Source organism: Halichoerus grypus, chromosome 10, assembly GCF_964656455.1.
Source record: "Halichoerus grypus chromosome 10, mHalGry1.hap1.1, whole genome shotgun sequence".
Classification (NCBI taxonomy): Eukaryota; Metazoa; Chordata; class Mammalia; order Carnivora; family Phocidae; genus Halichoerus; species Halichoerus grypus.
Genome location: NC_135721.1, coordinates 120955771 through 120973119, shown reverse-complemented (window position 1 = coordinate 120973119; position 17349 = coordinate 120955771). Strand labels below are relative to the sequence as shown.

Here is a 17349-nt window from a genome sequence, read left to right as displayed (position 1 = left end):
GACTTCACGAGCTGTATCCTGATAAATCTTTGCCTCATGACCCTGCTGTAAGCCTCTTAACATTGAGTTTGGGGACACCACAAAGCCCCACTTGGCACCTGTGCATGAACAACTGAAGTGGATCTTTATCCAATGGGAGGTAAGCTGGTGGATAAATTTCCTTCCTTTTCCTCTCCCATAGGCTATGCTATGCCTCATGTCATGTGGCTTCTCAGAGGATAATCCCTTGAGCTGAAGCCATCAGCACATAGTAGAGGCCAGATGAAGAAGCAGAGGCCAGATACCATCCTGGTATCGGTTCTTCTCACTTTCCTACCTTCCTCCTTTTGCCTCCCACTTCTGCCCTATAAAGTCAAGCTCTGTATCCTAGAGGCTAAGACATCCCCATGGATGATTACAGCTAAAAGCCACTTAGCGGTCTCAGTTTCCCCTCCAGTGCCTATCTGCAGGTCCCTGGATGCTGGAGAAGTAGTTTTCTTCCCCTTTCTAAAGATTTATTTATTTATTTAAGTAACCTCTACACCCAACATGAGGCTCAAACTCATGCCCCTGAGATCAAAAGTCGCATGCTCTACTGACTGAACCAGCCAGGTACCCCACTGCACAAGTGTTCTAAGGGTCAGATTCCACTAACCCTGTTCAGTTCTGCAGACCTGACTCTATGAAGGTCAAGCCCACTGCCTCTCCTGAGTGTAGCCTCCAGACCTTTCCTTTGCTTGTACCTGTGCCATTCATTTGTGGATCAGTTGTGTACTCCTACTGATTTCTTGTTTGGTAACATAACATCTGTATCTCTGTTTGACTTCTTTTTTTTTTTTTCTTAATTAATTTTTTTTATTGTTATGTTAATCCCCATACATTACATCATTAGTTTTAGATATAGTGTTCCATGATTCATTGTTTGTGCATAACACCCAGTGCTCCATGCAGAACGTGCCTCTGTTTGACTTCTTATGTGCTACAGACTTTTCTCAAGTTTAAGAACAGGAATTACTGTCTGAAGAGTTTGTCTCCTTCCCACTCCCGCACCTCTCATTGCTGTCTTTTGCTTCTGTGCCTTGGCATATGTATGTTGCTCCCTCTGTCTGGAGCTCCATTCTTCCCCACCTCATTTATGTTTTTCAAATGTTGTGAGTGAGGGACATGATTTTGTAAAGGGAGGGCCACTTGACTCCCATGTAGGACTCACCAAGTCCGTCTCTGATATAAATCTGTGCCCAGCCCCTTTTCAGAAACTAAACTGCAGAGACCTGAGCCTCATCAGCCCTCTTGAGAGTTTTAGACCCTTGATCCTGTGTTGGACTGAAGGGGTTGTGGCCACCAATTGCCTGGTCCTGCCTCAGCCTCTGCAGCAGCTGGTTAAGGAGGGCAAGCATGCCGTCCGTTTGAGACAAAGGGAACAAGCATCTCTCTCCATACTCACGCACCAACAGCTTGGCAGGATTGCAGATCCTCAGGACCAATGTGTAAATTTCCATCTTGATCCCAACTAGATTATGAGCTTCCTGAGGACAGGGATATTGTCTGCCTTTCTGTCTAGAACAATATCTGGAACACAGTTGGTGCTTAATAAATATATTTTCTTTTTAAGGAGGGAAGAAAGAAGAGGAAGCTCTTCTCACCATGAGGCATCTTGGCCAGCCTTGAGGCAAATGAGAGAAGTGTACACAAGTAAGGTAGACGAGGCAGAGGGCTGCTTTCTCTGTATTTTCAAACTGGAGAAATCTCTGGTGTCTCTGGTGTCTGCCAAGAAGTCAAGAAGTGGTCCTCAGAAAGGAGATAGGGTCGCAGGATGAAAACCACAGGAACACTGGGGCTTCAAAGAAACTAAAAATATCCTCTCTCTGGGGGTACAGTAAGGCTTGGCTACATTATTACAGCTATTCCTGACAAAGTCAAGCCATGTTCATCTTAAATGTATCCAACAAACTGCTCTTGGAATCACCAGGACTCAGATCATTCCTACTTTGAGGTAAAATGAGCTTCTACAGTCAGAATCTGCCATTTTTTTTTAGTGGGTGCTAAAGAAACAACCACAATAGGGGCAAGCAGGGAGGGAGGGGGACAGGTGACTATCACCACCTGGGGAGGAGGCCAGTAACGGGATGGCATAGCTTACTGGGCCAGGCAGGTGGATAACTCTCCCTCTCTTGCTCCATATATTTTCTTTATAGCATTTTTCACTACCTGCCCCTTGTATTTATTTATTGTCTTTCTTTCCCCTTAGCATGCCTATTCCACGAGAGCCAGGCCTTTGTCCTATTGACTGCTGTATCCCCTCTCTTACATCAGTGCCTGGCATTTAGTGGATATTCAAAAATTAGCTGCTAACGAACGAATTAAAGAATATTAAACAATTAGTTGAATCTCACCATATGCTGGGCCCTGTCCTTGAGGATGCTACAAGGATGGTGGGGGAGATAGGCCTGAACATAAATACACCATAGCTCGACACCTGATTTTTCCGAGGTATATCAAGGCGCCGCAGGATCCCCGGGGCTGAAAACTCCTGGGGAATACGGGGGCATTGAGAAGAAGCCCGTCGTGTGTCAAGAGTGCCAGGGAGCCCGGCGGAGCGGCAGGAGATGCGGCTGGAGACACAGAATGAAGCTCCTTGGCTCTTTGCTTGGCTTCTCGGCATCTTTTCCTGACCTGCGGGACCCTTGCCTCTCCTCGCTTCTGTCTGCGGGACCTTGGCCCAAGCAGCATCTCTCTCTGTCGCGGGACCCCAGCCACATCCTCTCGCACCCCGGGAGACGCCAGCCCCGGGTCTTCCAGCTCGCTAGCCTGCTACCTGCGAGACCTCCACCTGCGGGCTGAAACCCCTCCACGCCCGCGCGCACTCCAGGTCCCCGCCCCCTGCCTGCGGTCTGCGGCGTGCAGGACCCCGCCCCGCCCCCTCGGCCCGCAGGACCCCGGCCCCGCCCCGCCCCCCTGGCCCCGCCGTTCTGTGCCGGGGGGCGGGGCCGCGCGCAGCGGCGTCTCCAAGGCGGGGGGCGCGAGGCAGGGGGCGGGGCGGCACCGGCACCGGCCAATCAGCGCCGCGATCACATCCATGCAAATACGAGCACAATGGAGCGAGCCCATCACTCGCCCCTGCAAGCAAGCTTGAAATGGGCTTCCGCCTGAGCGGCAGCCAGGATGACCAATGACTCTGTGTTTTGGGCTGGCGAAGCCCAATGGCGTTGCAGGGAAGGTGGGCCCGAGCTGGGTTAGGGTGTCCTTGCAGGGTGTCTGAGCTAAACTTCACCAAATAATAGCTGTTTGTATTTTGGCTGCTGCAGGAGCCATTTTAGGTAAGTTCTTCTCTTAACTTTTTATTTTCCTCCCCGGCCTCCGCTGGCCGGCCTTGTCCGCGGGTCCCTGGCCCCGCCCCGCCGGCCGGGCTGGGGTGCCCCTATGAATGGAGCCGGGATGAGGGGCTGCGGCGGCGCCGAGGCCCGGCCGGGGTCCGAGCGGGGCAGGCGGCGGGCGGCCTGGCGGAGGGCAGGCGGCGGCCTGAGGCCTGAGGAGAAGAGCCGGCCTCCGCCGCGCCCCGCTCCCGCTCGCGCTCAGGCCGCGCTCGGGCCGGGCGGCCGTCCTTGGGAGTGCGCCGCTGCGGGCCGCGCGGAGGGGCGGGGGTCCGGGCAGCCCCCGGCCCCTGGCCTGGCGGGCAGGGGCGGGGCGTGCGGAGGCCCCCCCCCCGGGGCGGGCCGTAGAGGGACCCCCGGGCGGGCCGGGCCGCGCAGCGCGCGCGGCGGGGGTGACCGCTATTCCGCCGCCGCCCCCGCCGAGAAGTTGCTCTATTGGCGTCCTGCGTCTGTTTGCAGGGGTGGAGGAGGGTGGGCTGGTGCCAGGCTGCTGCTCCGGGAGGGGGCGGGGGCCCTGGCGCGTCCTCGGAGCGCGCTCCCCCTCCGCCCCCTTCTTACGCACTAGCGCGCACTCGCCCCGAAAATTGGAACCCTGGAGGTGTCCAGCAGCCCCGCAGCCAAGTTTTGTGCATTATTAGATTGCATGCTTGAGCTTAAAAAAAAAAAAAAGTGATCTGTCCCCTTTAGGGTATTTATTTTCTTCACTGTTGAGTAGTAACGGGAGTCTTTTGCTCCCAAATTTCCAGGGACATGCTTGTCAGATGTGCAGAGGGTTGGCAGCTACTTGGTTTTTAAAAAGACGCTATTAGGAAATCCCCTCACTAGTGAGATAATTGAAATTTGAGTTTGCAGCTTCAGTTTTATTTGATCCAATTAAAAATACATAAGCAGGCACTTATATTTGTGTACATAAAGTATTCCTAGTTCCAGTTATGACTGATGTGACTGTGGTTTCGGTAGTGTGGGATCTAATAAGGCAATATAATTCAATTTTCAACTTGTAGGCCCGTGTTCTCCAAATTAGGGTTTATGGACCATTAGTAATCTGGCCAAGGTTTCTGGTGAATCCTTGGCATCTCCAGGCATCTCTGGAACTGTTGTATGTGCCTTACTCCCCACCCCTTCGAAACTGCTCATTTCTGGTGTAACAGATCCACGAACAGAGAAGATACACATTTTAAAATTTTTTATAATTTTCAGAATGTCTGCAGTATTGCCTGAGATTCAATTATTGTTTCTCAAATGGCATATTGGAATACAATCCCGTTAGGCCCTCCGTTTTGACATTCTTTATGGGGATATGCTTGTGGTACTTAGAAAAGTCCTGGTAGAGACCACAGTACTGTGCTCCCAAGGCTAATTGTGAGCAGCCTTTCTTACTGGAGATCCGTCGTCACTGACCGTGCACTCACTATACAGTAGTTTGTTGATAAGCTAAATTGGTAGATCACGTTGGCAACCTCAGGGAGAGAGTTTCTGTGAACTGCGTGGCACTCTGGCAGGACAAAGAAGGTTTGAGATCTGTGTATGAAAAACTGATTAGGCACGAATCTTCAAGTACCATGCTTTATGCCAGTCAGAACAGGTGGTTTCATATAAGCAATGCGTGACTGTAACGGCAGGCCTGGGAAAATGGGGAGTGGTAAATGATTAATTTTGGACTTCTTTCTGTCCCAGGGCAGATCTCTTAGATGAATTGTGATGGATTATTTAAACTTTTTTCTTCATTCATGGACTACTATTAAGAGCTAACCTTTACCACTTTTTTTTTTTTCCTTTTTGCTAACTTTGGAATCTCCTTTATAGTAACCAGAATATGATACTGTTTTTGCTGTAGTCTGGCCATGGGCAAAATAAATCTAGATCTGTTGTGAAATTATTTGTGTCTCCTAGTGCTATTACAGTAGGCCTGGAGTCACATCTTTTATACTGCGGTTATTTCTTTGCTATTTATTTATTTATTTATTTATTAAAGATTTTATTTATTTATTTGGCAGAGAGAGACAAAACGAGAGAGGGAACACAAGCAGGAGGAGTGGGAGAGGGAGAAGCAGGCTTCCCGCTGAGCAGGGAGCTTGATGTGGGGCTCGATCCCAGGACCCTGGGAGCAGGACCTGAGCAGAAGGCAGTCGCTTAACTACTGAGCCACCCAGGCACCCGTCTTTGCTTTTTTTTTTTGACATTTAGCTTTTCTGTTGTTACAGCATGCAGTCGTTCAATGTGATCACTTTTACCACAACTTTTTAATATTCTCTATCCTTATAATTATTTTTATAATTTATTGATATAGTTGGAAGTTCTCTGAACTAATCAGTATATTCATGCCAACCACACAAGAAGTTGAAAGACCAGTTTGGAGTGAAATGGGAGAGCCACAAATTACACTGCTGTATTTCTGGATGACCCTGTGGCAGTTAGTTTTTTATATTTACTGATTTACTCTTCTTATAACTATTTCAAATACCGAAGAAGATCTCAGGCAGAATCATATCTCTTTAGGAACCAAATCTCATTTGTGATTTTTGCCATTATGTTACAGAAAACTTAACCAGAAACAGCAGACGTTTGGGCCACTGTGTCGTAGAGATCTCTCTGATTTATAGAAGTTTCAAACAAGTTTTTCGGTTTTCTTGGAAGCATGGCTTTGCCCCAAGCAGAGATTGTGGTTATGTCTTCCTGTGTTAAACCATGAGGAAAAAGGGTTCCACACTCTCAGGCTTGATTCTCACTGTAGGGGCCTACGTTTTTCAGTTTTCATGGAAAGACTTTGTATTGGTAATGGCCAAATGGAGTCAAACTTGTTCTGAATCCTTCTGAACAGGTTAGAGGATTCAAGGATTCTGCCTGCAAAAATATTTTCGGTATGTGACCATGACTGCATGTAAATCAACTGAGGAGACTATGTTTTCACTCCCTTCCATCCCCTTTGTCTCCCGCCCCCCCAGTATAGCAAGGTTAGAAATAGTTTTTTGTTTTTTTTTTTTTTAAGATTTTATTTATTTTTTTGAGAGAGAGGGAGAGAGCACAGAGGGAGAGTGAGAGGAAGAAGCAGACTCCCCACTGATCAGGAAGCCCGATGCGGGGCTCCATCCCAGGACCCTGAGATCATGACCTGAGCTGAAGGCAGACGCTTAACTGACTAAGCCATGCAGGTGCCCTGAAATAGTATTATTTTTAATAAATATTTGGTGGTTTACTTTATACTTCCATTCCTCAATCAAAGCTTTACTTTAATTCAGGTGAAAAGCTGCAGTGAATTCCGTGGGACTGCCTGCATTCTCCTGTACCAGGTTATTATATTGAAAACTCTTTGAAATACATAAAATAATAGCTCGGGCTTAGATATCTGTTTCCTAGAGAACAGGTTTGGGTTTTTTTTTCCCCCCAATAGAATGTGACATACTTGTGAGACAAGCAAAAAGAACTAGCATTGAAATACCTGGTGTGTGTCCAGCACTCAGCCAGGCATTGGGGCTGCAGAGATGAAAAAATGTCTCCCATTTTCATGGTCACTCCATGAGGCTGGACCGAAGCTGAGAGAGGTGAGGTAGCTTATTTAAGTCCATAAAGCTAGTAAATGTTGGAGTCAGAATTTGAACCCAGATCATCTGGATTCAAAGCACATATTCTTTTCACCGACTACCCTCTAAAGATTTCTTTAAAAGCTGGAGTGTGCTGTCATGTTTTAGTGGTATGGGGCTAAGTTAACTGACCTAAGTTGTTCTACACACTCGTCTGTTTTTCCTTCTTCATTTCAAGAATTTGTCACTGAAGAGGCAAATTAGAATACAGTAAGGGTACCCTTAACCCCTCCCCCCGCCTTGTCTCCACAGTGTAGGAGAGGTCCTTGTAGGGCACTTAAGAGTTCAGCCTAGCCTGGTACTAACAGCCATGAAGTGCAGCGGGAGAATGCAGTCACTTTTTCCTTGCCAAAATGTTCTTTTCTTTAGTTCATTTTGTGGAGGCGTTGATACCCTCTTGAGAAATTCTGTTACTTCCATAAAAGTCCTGAAGGTAGTAAAATGGAGTTATTTTAAAATATCCATCCCTGTTCCCATTTCTGAACTAAATTATTTGCATAAAATCCAGAGAAAAATGTTTTCTTTTTGCTTGTAGTACCTGTATTCTTTGGTTTTTATAGTGTGTAATAGTGATTCTTTACATCCTCCCATACTTACTCTTTTTGTTGTTTGCCATCATTGAGACCTTTAGAATCTTTGATAATGTATATGACATTAATAGTTCCTATTCTGAGAAATCATTTTTTTAAGTTGATGAACCTTTTTTCTTTATAGTCATAACGGAGGACTTAAAATTTTTAGCAAGGGAGAAGACCTGATATTTCAATAGATTCTGTGGTGCTTTTATCCACTAGCTGTTTCAGAAGACTTAACCTACTAAGACAGTATTTGAAAATTTTGGGAAAACTGGGAAGTAGAATTTTTTTTTTTTTAAAGATTTTTATTTATTTATTTGACAGAGAGAGACACAGCGAGAGAGGGAACACAAGCAGGGGGAGTGGGAGAGGGAGAAGCAGGCCTCCTGCTGAGCAGGGAGCCTGATGCAGGGCTCGATCCCAGGATCCTGGGATCATGACCTGAGCCGAAGGCAGACGCTTAACGACTGAGCCACCCAGGTGCCCCAAGTTGATGAACATTTTTTCTTTATAGTCATAATGGAGGACTTAAAATTTTTAGCAAGGGAGAAAACCTGATATTTCAATAGATTCTGTGGTGCTTTTATCCACTAGCTGTTTCAGAAGACTTAACCTACTAAGACAGTATTTGAAAATTTTGGGAAAACTGGGAAGTAGAATTTTAAGATGACTTCAGGACACAAATCAAAATGTAAGTTGGGTTTGAATTTTCTAAAAAAGTAAAGGGAGATTTCTATTTTTCTACTCCTTTATTAAAGATTCTTGTAGGGACTATCACTGATCTAATTTTATGGATCAAATATTTTATCAGTAAATTTTAAATATATTTTGAAATCTCTTCTACATTATATGACCAAAGTATTTTATTTTTGGAATCTCTATACTTTTTTTTTTTTAAAGATTTATTAGAGAGAGAGTACGCATGCACTTGGGGTGAGGGGTTTGGGCACAAGAGGGAGAGAATCCCAAGCAGACTCCCTGCTGAGCAGGGAGCCCAACGCAGCTCCATCTCACAACCCTGAAATCATACCCTGAGCCAAAATCAAGAGTCAGTCGCTCAGTCAGCTGAGCCACCCAGGCACCCCTGGAACTCTATACTTTTAATTTTTTTAAATTTAATTATTTGTTTAAAAAAGATTTTATTTGTTTATTTGATGCATAGGCTGGGTGAGCGGGAGAGGGAGACGCAGGCTTTCCGCTGAGCAGGGATCCCGACAAGGGCTTGATCCCAGGATCCCGGGATCCTGGGATCATGACCTGAGCCTAAGGGAGACGCTTAACCGACTGAGCTACCTAGGCGCCCCTCTATACTTTTTAATTGTAAGATTGTCTTTATATAGAAGGTCAGGCTTCAGGTTAAAAGAAGGTCTAACTACTGTGGTAACCTTGGCCTTTAGTTCCTACCCGTTTAGGTTGAGGCTTTTTGTCCTGGGATTCATGGACCCCTAGGTGTGCTCTGGTCTGTGAACTCCCCAAAATAGTATACAAAATTTTGTTTGTGCACGTTTATGGAAAGTGAATCCATTCTTTTTATGATTCTCAAAGGGATCTGTGACTCCCACCCTCCTTTCCTCTACCCCCCATGTCTTCCCATCCCCCCTTCTCCTCCCCACCATCTCTTCCCACCCACACGCAAAAACAGTATTAAAGATCATTGATTTAGGTCATTTCAAAAACATTTGTTTTGTATGAGCAAAATCTTTTCCTGGAGGCTGACTTCGTTGGGCCTTTTTTGCCCTTTAGGAGGTACTGTGGTCTCAGTCTGGATCAGTTAATTGGCCTGGGCATGGTGAAGTACTTCTGCATCACTCGGGGCAGCATCCAGGCAAAGGGTTATCCCCAGAATTCTTCCCTGCCTTATGTTTATACTTGGGAAGCTGTTCCATACCCTTGCTCGTGCGCACTGATAAAAGAGTAAGGGTTGGAGCAGGAACCATGAGGGCAATTGCAAAACAGTCTTAGAGGGTCCTGGGCCTCTCTGCCTCAACCATCTGCCTCTGCAGATGGGACTGGAGGGGCGGCCATGGCAAAAGCTCCTGACATTTTCTCGCTTTGAATACTTCTTACTCATTCTGTTACAGCTTCATTCAATATGTTAGGAGGAAAAGGGTTTTTTTCCTAACATTGTAAGAGGAACAATTAAAAAATCCCTCCATTTTTATATTCCCCAGACTTTGTATGTGATACCTTGCAACTTTTCTGTTAATGTTAATTTCAGGTTGAATTTTTCTTAATGTCTGGTTGAGCATGTGAGCTTATTTTACAGATAACATGCGTATATGTCAAGTTCTGTTAAACCAGATGTTACCATAGGAAAAAGAGAATCAAATGTTAAAATTCTCAGAGCCTTGTTTTATAATTTGCTTAAGTAAAAGTCAAGGAAATTGGTAAAACAAAATTCTAGAGTGACAAGAAAATTCTAAAAGTAGTCTCTAGGAAGTGGCCAAACTTGAGAAATCCTGGAAATTTTCTCATAGAAGTTCATTTGTTGAGCCAGACCAGAAGTTGAATAGAAGAAAAATCCATTTCTTTGGTTTGATATGTAGCTGGAGGAAAACACCTTAAGCTTGAGGCAGTTTGGTGAAGGGCATTGACTCCTATGAAGGGATCTGTTTGGTTGTTCCTTCCCGTAAGTGTACGTGAGCAAAGAAGTGTGCTTCGACTGTTCACTTTGGGTTCAAGGAAGCCATCAGTATTCTAAGAAATTCTTTGAAAGATTATGTCCAGTAAGCTAGCGCAAATCATAGATTTTATTTACTGAAAGAAATTTTATATAATTTAACACAAAGACGTTATTCATGTTCATTTGTATATTCTGGCATGACAACTCTTAGGAAGTTAGCGGTCTAAATTCAACTGTAGGTTAGCCTGAAGAATTCAAGGCACCATCCTTGTTGACCATGTGGCAGAGTGAGAGATAATTGTTAAAATGTGAAATAAGCTCTCCTAGATCAAGGCTACTCAGTATCCAGATCTGTGCAGGTCTGTGGACTATTTGTTACCTGTCTGTGATGAGGTAAGTATAGAACTTGAAATATGTAGATGTTTTTACAGCATTTTTTTAAAAATTGATTTGCCTGTTGAGTCTAATAATAAAAAATGTGAGTTTATAGTATAGTGTTTGTTTTTTTTCTGGTAATTCATTTTTCCTGGTAATTCATTTTTCAGGTATTTTATAAAAGTATTAGTCCACGACGGATTGAGAAATAACAAAAAGTAGTGTTTTTGTTTTGTTTTTTTAAGATTTTATTTTTAAGTAATCTCTGCACCCAATGTGCGGCTCAAACCTACAACCCCGAGATCAAGAGTCGCACACTTGGGGCTCCTGGGTGGCTCAGTTGGTTAAGCCTCTGCCTTCCGCTCTTTTCATGGTCCTGGAGTCCCAAGATCGAGTCCCGCATCGGCCTCCCTGCTCAGCGGGGAGTCTGCTTCTCCCTCTCCCTCCCCCCACCACCCCCATTTGTGCTCTCTCTCTTGCTCACTCACACACTCTCTCTCTCAAATAAATAAATAAATAAAATCTAAAAAAAAAAAGAGTCGCATGCTTTGCTGACTGAGCCAGCCAGGCACCCCCAAAAAGTAGTTCTCAACCGTAGGCAGCACTACTTAAGGTGATAGGTAACATCACCATTACCTTGCAGCTTGTTTAGAAATGAACGTTTTGGGGCCCCATTCCAGACTGACTGAAATAAATGACCTGGGGTGGGGACCCAGTAATCTTTGTTTAGCAAGCTATAATGATGATTTTTGTGCACATTTAAATTTAAGAAACATTGTCAGCACTGTCCAGTAGAAGTTTGTGCTATGATGAAAAATATCTTATATATGTGCAGGACCTACTAGTCATACATGTGGCTTTTGAGCCCTTAAAAGGTAGCTGGTATGACTGAGGAACAGAATTTTAAATTTTATTTAATATTAGTTAATTTAAATTTAGTCACATAGTGGCACTGGCATTTGACACCACAAGTCTAGATCCTTTAGGGTCCCCCTTTTAGGATGGGGGCAACAAAAGTGGCTTTTTTTCCCCCCCTCATTTAGAAAATACAGGATAGGACAAGACTATCCTATAGCTTTAAATGAGACTGAGCAAATCATAGAATAAAAGTTGGCACTTACTTGCCCATTTATATTTACCTCTTTTTATCTAAAAGTTGATTTGATGTTAAGAAAATAGTGGGGTCAGAAAATAAATTTAGATCTGTGTCACAAAAGGTTTTGCAAGCAGCAAGGTAGCTGTTTTAGGGAGGCCTGTGACCCTTCGTGGCTGTGACTAACGTGCATGATGTCTTGCAGTATGACTTCTGAAGCTTTTGTCTTTTCCTATAAAGATTTAAGCTTTTAAGTGCAATACTGCAGTTTTCCAGTTCTCAATAGAAAGCACTGATCATTGGGAGTTCTCATTACTTTAGACTGGTTAGTGGAGATTTTTCCTAGGTAACATATTGTTGGTTTATCACCTTACTTAGAGGATGGTTTTTCATTCTCTAAAGGTAATCTTTGTTTTCAATAATATTCACCAAGGCTCCCTTGAAAAATTGAGCCTTGTCTTCTGTCCCCTTCCAATATTTAAAAATTGATTTGTTAAAAGGATTTCTTTTATTCATTCAGGGTTGTATATGCTTCCCTGCCTCCATCCCCATCTACTCGTACTTCATATTTAAACCCCTAAAAATCAAGGGTGGCATTGACTCTAATATATTGATCAGTATCCACTACAGGATTGGAGATTATTTTGTGATTGACAGGTAGAAAGAAACATAGCTAAAAACAAACTGAGGGTTCTAGACGGGAGGGGGGTAGGAGGATGGGTTAGCTTGGTGCTGGGTATTAAAGAGGGCACGTTCTGCATGGAGCACTGGGTGTTATGCACAAACAATGAATCATGGAACACTACATCAAAAACTAATAATGTAATGTATGGTGATTAACATAACAATAAAAAATGAAAAAAAAAGTAAATAAAGATGCATATGTAGAATCGTAGCTTTTTAAAGTGCTGTCCAGACACAGAGTCTTTTCTAATTGTACCATAATTTTATTAAATATATTTGCCAGGTTTTAGGTTTTCAGGCAGGAGATTGTTAGTCATATAGGCAGTGACTCTTGAAGCATGAGAGACAGTAGGGGTGTCCCATGTTGTTTATACACTCATAGTAGGTTCCTTAAAGATCATGGATAGGGCTGCAGGAATAGCACAATTTTTAATGTAGCAGTGTCTGTTGGCTTTGTTTATGGCATGAATTAATGTATTGTCTTCCATTGGTTTTCATTAAAAACCAGCACCATTTCCCATTTTGCTGTAGGGACGGTCTTATGTTCTCAGAGTGAGTGAAGATGTCCTGGCAGGGGCCTCTGTTTAGCTGAAAATGACACAAGTATCACTGATCTGGGGGCCTAACATTTTGCAACATGCTGCTTTGGGCTCTTTTGTTTGACTTTGTTCAAAGAGTTTCAAGTTCTTGATCTTTAGGTATACATTTGAATTACTGCTTTGGAGTCTTCTTTATTTATTTTTTTAGAGAGATAGTGCACATGAGTGGGGGCGGGGAGAGTGTGGGGAAGAGGAGCCCAGGCAGGGGGTGAGAGAGAATCTCAAGATCTCAAGCAGGCTCCACCCCAGTGCAAAGCCGGACATGGGACTCAATCTCACAACCCTGAGATCATGACCTGAGTCGAAATCAAGAGTTGGACACTTAACCGACTGAGCCACCCAGGCGCCCCTGCTTTGGAGTCTTAAGGAATTGAAAAACCTAGTCTGTTGGTACTGAGATCTGATAGTTAACAGATCCCAAGTTTAAAGTGTTTGTCAGTTCCTTGCTTCAAGTTTGTTCCCATCACTGTCACTAGTTCCCAGAGCTGGGACTGGAATTTTGTATGAAATGTTACTAAAAGACTGATTTCATAAGCCATGGCCAAATACCAGTCTCCTTATTTACACATAATAGTCCTCCTCTGTCCACCCTTATCCACTCTAATGCAGCATTTCATGCTAGCAGGGCTCTCCCTGGGCACTGACTTTCCCTGTGTTCACTCTTGAACTGAGCTTTGTTGCTACCGTTAGAGCTGTGGTTATTTCTAGTTTAAGCTTTAAGCGTTATCAGGGCTTACATAATTCAGCATCTCAGCTAGATTCTTCGAAACCAAAGCCTCTTTCTGGCTTCTCGGGATTGAAGAAGAGTAGTGTTGGAAGGGACTTTGGAGGCCCTCTAGTCCAATTTCATCGTCTTATGGATGATAGAAAGGATATCTAGTCATTTAAATATTTTGTGAGACCATAGAGCTGGCCTATGGCCAAGTTAGGCTTAGAATTCAGTTCTCATTTTACTAAATAGGTCTCTTTCCCTGACTGATGGTTAAGGTCCTAAAAACCCTCGTGGGAGAATTCCCTTAAGAACTTACAGGGATGGGGTGCCTGGGTGGCTCAGTGGTTAAGCGTCTGCCTTCGTCTCAGGTCATGATCTCAGGATCCTGGGATCGAGCCCTGCATCAGGCTCCCTGCTCCGTGGGAAGCCTGCTTCTCCCTCTCCCACTCCCCTTGCTTGTGTTCCCTCTCTCGCTGTGTCTCTCTCTGTCAAATAAATAAATAAAATCTTTAAAAAAAAAAAAAGAACTTACAGGGATAATATGGGGAATTGTGTTCTGAGATTAGAAGTGAATTTGTGAAAGGCTGAATAATTTTTTTAATGTTCTCAAAATAAAGATATCAATGAAATTTCACATGTCTTAAATGAATAAGGATGAGTGGTACTATTTGGGTAACTCTTATTTACTATGTCTTATTTACTGGAAACATTTTGGCATGTCCCTCCCTTTTATATCGTGGTAAAAGGCTTGTGGTACTATTTTGGTAACTCTTGCTTACTATTTTTTGCTTACTAGAGACTTTTTGGTATATCTCTCCATTATATCATTGTGAAATCCTTTGTAAATTTACCTTTGGGTTATTGCAAATAACGTGGATGATGGGTTTTTTTTTTTCCACATCTGCATACTCATTCCGCTTTTCAATAACTTAGGGTTATTAGAATAGGTTTTTCCCAGACCCCTCAATTATTGTGATCATTTGGCAGCTGCCAATCATTGAGCGCTTACTGGGTGCCAGGTGTGGTGATAGGCTCTTTCATAGTGTGCTGGTTGTTAGAGCTGCTCACTGATACTCTTTTTTTTTTTTTTCCTTTTCTTCTGGGTGCATGGTAGGATAGCACTTCTCCGTCACCTTGAAGTTGAGCATGGCTGTGTGACTCGCTTTGGATATTGAAATTTGAGTGCAAGTGATGTGAGACACTGCTAGGCAAATATCCCTTTTTTTCTGAAAGGAATCTGAAGTGGTTACATAATGTAAGCAGTAAGCCTATGCTTTAAACCCGTGAGTTTTTTAAATGGAGTTTTAACTGTAACATAAACCAACCCATCCTGATGAATATAAATATACGTGGATTCTCATCATTGATCCTCATGGCTAAGTGCTAATATTAGACCATTTTACAGTTGAGGAAATGGAGACAAAGTAAATTATATTTACTTCTCTAGCAGAATGGTAGCCCAGGCACTTTGAGCCCTACATTCTTTTTTTCTTTCCTTTTCTTCTTTTTTTTCCCCAAAGATTTACTTATTATTTGAGAGAGGGAGGGAGAGCATGTGAGCGGGGCGGGAGTCAGAGGGAGAGGGAGAGAATCCTCAAGCAGACTCCCCTCTAAGCATGGAGCCCGACGTGGGGCTCTATCCCAGGACCCTGACTGAGATCATAACCTGAGCTGAAATCAAGAGTCAGATGCTTAACCGCCTGAGCCACCCAAGCACCCCGAGCTCTACATTCTTAAGCACTACTTAAGTTTGCTGCCATTCTGTATGCTGTACCAACTCAGTGCCCATAACTTCATACCAGAGCTTATGTTTACTTCTCTGTTCCATCCCTTCTTACCGATGCTCCTGAAGTTCCAGGTCCAAGGGTCTCTCACCAGCATTTACCTTTCCCAGTGTTGTACTGCAGAAGCCTCCATCCCTTTTCTGTCGTCTGTTACCTGCTTTCACTGCCTTCTGGAATTCCATCTTTCCTGTGACGGGGTTAATTCCTTGCCTTAGATATTCTTGCATCTCTAAAGTTTTCAGAGTAAATTTCCCAGAAGGCCACATTTGGCTGTATGAGTAGGAGGCTGCCCAGCAGTCAGAAGGGCTTTGCAGTGTAGTGGTTAAGGGCATGGCTTTGCAGCAGACCACCTGTTTGAATCCTAGCTCTGCCACTTACCGGCTGTGTGACCCTCCCTATTCCTCAGTTTCCTCATGTGTATAATAACACCTATCTCATATAGTCCTTTTGAGGATTAAGTGAGTTAATTTATGTAAAGCCTTGGAATAATGCCTGGCACATTGTAAGCATGATATGTGTTGGATATTACGATTTTAAAGAATCAGGCATCATAGGGCCAAGATGAGTGGAGATAAGTCATTACTGATCTTACTCTTTCTGATGTTAAGATATTAAAGGTTTAATACCACACTTAATTTAATTTTTCCTTTTATTTAACAGGGATTGCTGAGCAACTCTACAGGGCACTCTGCTCTGGGGGGGAAATGACCTAGAGCTTGCCCTCAAAGAATTTATAGTAAAGGGGAGATAAGATATACATAAATACCTGTATACAGATAATTGTGCTATTGCCAGGTAGTCTGTAAATCTATAAAAAGAGTTCTTGGGGAGTTCAGAAAAGGGGGAGGTAGGACATCAGAGAAGGCTTTGAGTTGGGGCTTTTTTTTTTTTTTTAAAGATTTTATTTATTTTTTTGACAGAGAGAGACATAGCGAGAGCAGGAACACAAGCAGGGGGAGTGGGAGAGGGAGAAGCAGGCTTCCGCAGAGCAGGGAGCCCGATGCAGGACTCGATCCCAGGACTCTGGGATCATGACCTGAGCCGAAGGCAGACGCTTAACGACTGAGCCACCCAGGCGCCCCTGAGTTGGGGCTTTTATCCGGTTTGGAAGGGTAGGCAGGATTTGGATGTGGAGACTGGGTGTGGTAGGGAGGAAATCGCCAGGTGAAAGGAAGCATTAGATCAGAGGCCTATAATAAATATGTTCGTTCATCCATTCAGCAAATATGTAGTGAACATTTACTGTGTGCTAGGTATTGATGTAAGCCCTGGGGATGCCGCAGTAAACAAAGCAAAGTTCCTGCTCTTACGGAGCTGTGTTACAGTATTTGAATATACAGAGCCATAATGTATCAAGCGGTGGGAGGGACTAAGAAGAGTGTAAGGACAGAATAGATTTCTATAACTAAGAACAGTACGATTCATTTCTGACATTTTCCTTAGGGTATCTTTTGAGGAAACCCAAAGCCGAGCTAAATGGCTTTTTCGTTCTGTTCTTTGTTCTTGGCCTATCTAGGTATTTACCTTCCTTTGAGACTTAGTTCAAGTCCCAGTGTCTTCATGGGGCTCTCCCCCTCTGTATCTGCCAGAAGCACCCTCTTTCCTTTCTGTACTTCTGGTGTCAGTTTTGGTCTAGATAACTAACTTGGCATTTCCTATTTTTTTTTAAAGATTTTATTTATTTATTTGACAGAGAGAGAGCACGAGCAGGGGGAGCGGGAGAAGGAGAAGCAGGCTTCCTGCTGAGCAGGGAGCCTGATGCGTTGCTCAATCCCAGGATCCTGGGATCACGACCTGAGCCGAAGGCAGATACTTAACCGACTGAGCCACCCAGGCACCCCTGGCATTTCCTATCGAACTGCCTTTGTCTTTTCTCATGTTGTTCGTCGTTTATTCCACAAGTATGTGATGCCCATTTATTTAGTAAACAATTTATTGGACTTTCATTTTGTTTCAGCCATGACTGGGCACTG

At 43.9% G+C, this 17349-nt stretch overlaps 1 protein-coding gene across 5 annotated transcripts in view; it reads left to right on the top strand.

Moving 5' to 3' along the window:
- Positions 1 to 3073: 3073 nt before the first annotated feature.
- CHD6 (chromodomain helicase DNA binding protein 6) overlaps positions 3074 to 17349 on the top strand; it is a 192788-nt gene continuing 178512 nt past the window's right edge. For 3 of the 5 annotated variants that reach the window (XM_078057209.1, XM_078057211.1, XM_078057210.1), the window contains exon 1: positions 3074 to 3296. The gene's annotated coding sequence lies outside the window, so the exon portion shown is untranslated. The remainder of the gene's footprint in view (positions 3297 to 17349) is intronic. The other 2 variants (XM_036121363.2, XM_078057208.1) reach the window with 1 other exon arrangement.